Source organism: Aegilops tauschii, chromosome 2 (assembly GCF_002575655.3).
Source record: "Aegilops tauschii subsp. strangulata cultivar AL8/78 chromosome 2, Aet v6.0, whole genome shotgun sequence".
Taxonomy (NCBI): Eukaryota; Viridiplantae; Streptophyta; class Magnoliopsida; order Poales; family Poaceae; genus Aegilops; species Aegilops tauschii.
This window is the reverse complement of record NC_053036.3, coordinates 310,173,152-310,179,057: the sequence shown is the minus strand read 5'-3', so window position 1 is coordinate 310,179,057 and position 5,906 is coordinate 310,173,152.

The window sequence follows — 5,906 nt, the reverse complement described above, 5'->3', positions numbered from 1 at the left end:
GCGCGCGCACACACACATCATCCCTCTCTTCGATTCTATGGACACCTCAAGCCGATGATACCTCCACTCTCTTCTCGTGGATTGCCCTCTCTCTATATATGATATATCCAGGACTCTTTTTCACACACATTGCATATGTTTCATTTTTTATTGACCCCCCCAAAACTCTCACGAACCACACACCATATCTCTCCATGTTTGTATATCTCTCACGCAACCCCACGTAGGTGGTGTACGTATACAAGAAGAGAATAGGTGCACCATGCATGTACTCACGCTTCGTGCCCAACCACACCCGCGCGGGTACATGGTGGAGCTCATTTCTGTACGAAATGGCAGCCCACGTGCTAATTCGAACGCGTGTAGCGGTTGTTTACCTACGGAGGTCGTGTACCACGCGTGCACGAAACAAAGTTCGACTTGATGCGTTGGCGCGTTATTTTTAAATAAAGTTATATCGCTCAATGGCATGTACACAGAATATAAAACGATTTTTATGGAGAGAAAGGTAGTCTGCTCCACTATATACAATGGAGCCTGCCTGCCTGGTTTGTCTCTCTTCAGAGTATCTCACACAAGGCTGCGGTGGCCTCTCTCTCTCACCGTTGGTCACTGATCCGGCCGCATCCCATCCGCCGACGGAAAGGGAGGATGTGCATCGTTTCTCTGTTCGACGGCGCCGAGGCAGCACGTCCCGATCTGCGCTACACGTCGTTCTCTCTGACCAAGCTCCGGCGCGGTAGGGCCTACGCCACCTGCTCGCTGCTGCAGTATGGGCAGATTCCGCCCACCACCGCTCACTTAGTTACATCCCGACGACCTCCAGGTATCCCCTCCGGCCTTGCTCCACTGCCCGTCTTCCCACGTCGCTGCATGTGGATCTTCCATAGTTCTTTTCCCAAAACGTAGCTCGTCCGGCATACTTTCCATATTGCAATCTCGTCCTCACACTGTTTTAGACAAACACAACCGTGTTGTTATCTTCCCTTAGGACAAGGAATATGCTTCTTTTTTGTCGTCGCATGTGTCATCAACTGTTATTGGCCAGTAATTGTTTCCTTTCTACCTCTTTTTTGCAAACAGGGCTATCCATTTCACCTCGTTGCTATTGCGACCTTTTAGTGAACTGCACAAATCACTTTTTTCTTAAGAGTGTTTTGTGCAATTCTACCAAAATGTCACACGGGCAACGTCTCTACATTTCAGTGCGACTGCACAAAGGGAGATTGGTTTTGCACTATCCTCCTCATCCAACTCCGAGCCTAATCTTCTCCAACTAGTTAGTCCTAAGAGAGACTACAAAGGTGACCGGCTTCTATTTGCGTGTTTATTGTTTCATCAGCAGTCCTCTATTATCGTAATCACACTTAATATCTTTGGAACAGGGACACTCAGCTCTATTTTAGTGGAACTGCACAAAATGATCGGAATGTTGCATGCTCCAGACAGCTACTTTTTTTCCCAACATGCCTTGTTGATTTAGACAGAGCTGGGGGGACCTTGCTGCCAATGAAAGCACGGATCAATTTTAATTTAACACCTTCTCACAACTTTGTCTTCAGTTGTGATGTAAATATTAGCTCTGATCTGCTAATAATTGAGATGCATTAGCAAGGAAGTTAGTTTTTTATTATTTCCGAAAGAGCATCGATGGCAAGACACACGAAACAAAAGCTGAAAGCTCAAACCATTGTACAATTTCATGTCGCTGGAAAATTATTTATATAGTACGTCAATTATGTAAACAAATGCTGGAAGCTTGATAGCATTGCCAGAAGCCTCTTCGGCATCTGGGTCCATGTGCCATGCACAAAATTATACTCCTTCGTTCCTAAATATTTGTCTTTTTACAAATTTCAAATGGGCATATTTTAGAGTGTAGATTCACTCATTTTGCTTCGTATGTGTACTCCCTCCGTTCCTAAATATTTGTATTTCTAGAGATTTCAACAAGTGACTACATACGGAGCAAAATGAGTGAATCTACACTCTAAAATATGTCTATATACATCTGTATGTAGTAGTCCATTTGAATCTCTAAAAAGACAAATATTTGAGTAGTCACTCGTTGAAATCTCTAGAAAGACAAATACTCCGGAGTATATTTAAGAACCGAGGGGGTAGTGCACAGCCGCATGGGAGACTCAGCCCGGTCGTTGCGCCGCATTAATAGTGAGTAATGAGCAGTCAAATCATAAGCCCCACCTTTCCCACTGTAAGTTGCTCGGAAGAAGCAACCATCAATACGCTCTTCTTTGAATCCGCTCATACTACTCCATCCATCACTGTTTATAGAGCGCGCTTCAGAAAAAGAGAAAATCTCTGGGACCAAGGCGACTAGCGATCGGCCTGAAAAATAGCATTGGTAGTTATAGCACAACATCTATTACTAGAGCAAATAATGCGTACACACATGCATGCAGTGTTTCCACCCCGGGTACACACATGCATGCACTTACTCCACTCCGTAGTACATCGAGAGAAAATTGTGGACTTGATTGCGGTTACCACGCCCTAATTAATTGAGCATTGAACCAAACACGTCTAAAGTCTCTCTGGTGGTGGAAATGCATTGAGAGAAATGCATCATAATGAAGCGTGCCCTATAAACTGTGACGGAGGGAGGAGTAGTATGAAGGTGCAAAACCAAGTATGTGTATGGCCAGTCGGTCAACGCACCTCCACTTGGCATATCACTGACATGTGGGACCGGAGTGTGAGCAAACCGATCTCAATTGACGGCAAAATGGCCAACCCACCGTTCCTTGAGAGAGACGAGGAGCGAGAACACACATACGGGCTCGCACGAAGGCCAAGATATATTCGAGCATGGTTGATCGATATCATCATTACATGTTGGGCTGCCGTTTTCCGCCCTTCTCCGGAATAAATGTGTACTTTATCAGAGATTAAAAAAAAGAGTACAGAGGCTCCACCATGCGGTTCTAGTAGTAGTACTACTCATACTACTAAACCTTGCGCTTGGCTCTTCGCCTCTTCGTGAAGTCGAACAATGATGGTACTCCGCATGTTCGGTACTACAGTGTATGCCTCTGGCAATCTGACACCGAATGAACTGATGCATGTCCACCGCCAGGGCGAGGGTACGTTGCATTAGTCAAAAGGAGTAAGCGAGCTTCACCTTTTCCTGCAAGCTTCTCCTCGTTCTGCGAGTTGCGGGACACACCAAAAAGTAGTGCTAGTCCATACTCCCTCCTTTCCGGTTAATATGGCTTAATCTTTTTTGCGGGTAAATGAGAGAGCTTTATTCATATATAAGCATTCTTAGGACGATCAGCCAAGACACTGGTCACTAGGAAGCGAGGTACCCCACAAAAAAGAAGTAGGAAGCGAGGTGTTTCATCAAGCCAGCTCTCGGCCACATTCAAAGTGCAGCAAGCACGGTTCGCACAAAGATGCGCCGCAAGGTTTGCTGACCTGTTTACATGCTGAATAACAAAAAAAAGAGGAAATATTACCGAGCGCTCCTATTTGTAACATGATATGAGCCAGAATTAAGCGAGAATTGTGGTGAGTGTTCCATGCAATCAACTTCCATTATCACATGCGAGAACCCTCGAAGAGAACCAAATGTGTTGAAGATTGCTTTATCACATTTTAAAAATATAATAAGAGTGCAGATGCTCCTCCATCCGGTTCCTAGTACTAGTATAGTACATACCTCTATAGACTATAGTAGTAGTACTAGTACTAGTAAACTTTGCGCTTGGCTGTTCGCCTCTTCGGGAAGTCGAACAATAATAGTGCTAGTATAGTGTATGCTTCTGGCAATCTGACACCGAATTAACTGTTGCACGTCCACCGCCTGAGCGAGGGAGAGCTTGCATTAGTCAAAAGTTTCTCCTTATCCTGCGAGCCACCGCGCGCAAGCTTCTCCCGTCCTGCAAGCTTCTCCTCGTTTGGCAAGTTGACGGGACACAGCAAAGTAATGCTAGTCCATACTGCCTCCTCTTCGGTTAATATGGCTTAATTTCAAATGAGATAAATACACTGTCTGTCACTGTATATTTGTAAAAATACGGTCAGTGAACTTCATAATACGCTCATTGCGCTCAATATATACATTTTCCGGTGTTTATACGGTCACTAGCTCACCCTGGCTGAGTATGTGTGTGCATGCACGTGTAGGTTGAGCACTTGAGCGTGACCGTGTGTGTACCGTCGAGTGCTCGGACATGCATGCATTAGGGCGTCGCGCGCGTTTTTGCGTCCATGTGTACGTGTGACTGTTGCATACACGTAGGGGGAGTACGTGTAGGGGCCACTAAAGGAGCAGTCAAATCACACAGTAAGTTAGTCGGAAGAAGCAACCATCATTTCACTCTTCAATGACACGTACGCAATATAAAATGGTTGATATAGAGAGAAAAAGAAAACCATTATATATACACTACCAGGAGCCTAAGCTACAAGCCTGCTTGCTTGGGTTGCTCTCTTCACAAGCATAGAACGACGGTGGCCACACCGTTGGTCACATATCCGGCCTGATCCCGCGGCTGGGGGAAGGGAACAATGTTCTGTGTAGACGCGGTCGACATCGGCGAGGGAGAAAATCCACAGTCAGTGCGTCCCAACCGGGGGTCACCGCGGTATGGGCCGATGCCGCGTCCCAACCGCCCTTCTAGCTACAGCCCGACTTCCCAGGTAGTCCATCTTCCTTTTGGAGCCGGCTTGCTCCACTGCCGCAGCTCCCCACGTAGCTCCATCTCCATGTCGATCTTTCTCTACTTCTACCGGCTTCTACTTGTGATGAGTTTATGTCTCATGAACTAGTGCCAGTACTATTATTCTAATCACACTTCTTCAATATCTTTGCCATCAGGGATGCTCAGCTCAATTTTAGTGGAACTGCACAAAAGCATCGTATGATCCGAGGGTGCCAGCCGTCTTTCCTTCGACAGGTTCTACCTGGCCAGGAAATTAATTCCTGTTTAGGGTTTAGGGTTTAAGTCATAGTGACCCCATCAGTAGTTTTTCTTTCGTACATGCTCTCACAACTTTTGTCTTTATTTGTGAAGTAAATATTGGCTATGATCTATGAATCATTGAGATGCATCAGCATGCGTGTTAGTTTTCCTTTGTATTTGATGGAATGTTGTAACAGGGCAACCTTGGAGTAGGAATGAAAATGGAGTGGAAAGTTTCCGTTTTTTCGGAGAAAAAATGGAAACGGAGAGAAACCAACGTTTCGTTCCGTTGGATGGCGCCATCGAGCAAAACTAACGTTTAAATCACGTTTGTCGCGTTCGTGTCTCACCCTCCTCCACGGCTCGACCCCACACGGTCGCTCGGCATGCCACTCACCGCAAACCGAGTATACGATAACTTTCTCGCCTGCTTGTCGATGGATCGCGCCATGGAGTACTAGTACTACTGGAAGAGATTGACGAGTTGGGGGAGGACAGCTAGCTGTAGCACGGACTCCCAAGAACTTTTTACATGCATGTTGTGGCCAGCTATTGCGACCTTTGAACGCGGAGCAGTCGCGCCGCTTCAATACCGGCGCAGTCGCGTCCGCTCTGGACGGGCATGAATGCGGCACTGACTGTTTCGGGCGGGAAGCACGCGCGGGTGATGAAGAGGGTTTGGGTTGGTCAAGAGCGGCCGTGGCAGCGGACCGGACGCCCGCAAACAAGAGATGTTGTATGTTAATATTGCTGCGTATATAATTAACAACGTAAATAATGTGCCAGTTGGACAAATATGATTGGAGATGGAGATGGAAATGGAATTTTACGTAAACACAGATATGCATGTCTATTTCTATGTGTGTGTGTGCGCGATGACTCTTGCGACCTGGAAGCGGGGGCGTGTTTTTGATCAAGTTTTCTTTCTTGGTACGTTAAAAAATTGTCCGCCAGTTTTTGTTTCTTTTTTCCGGGAAC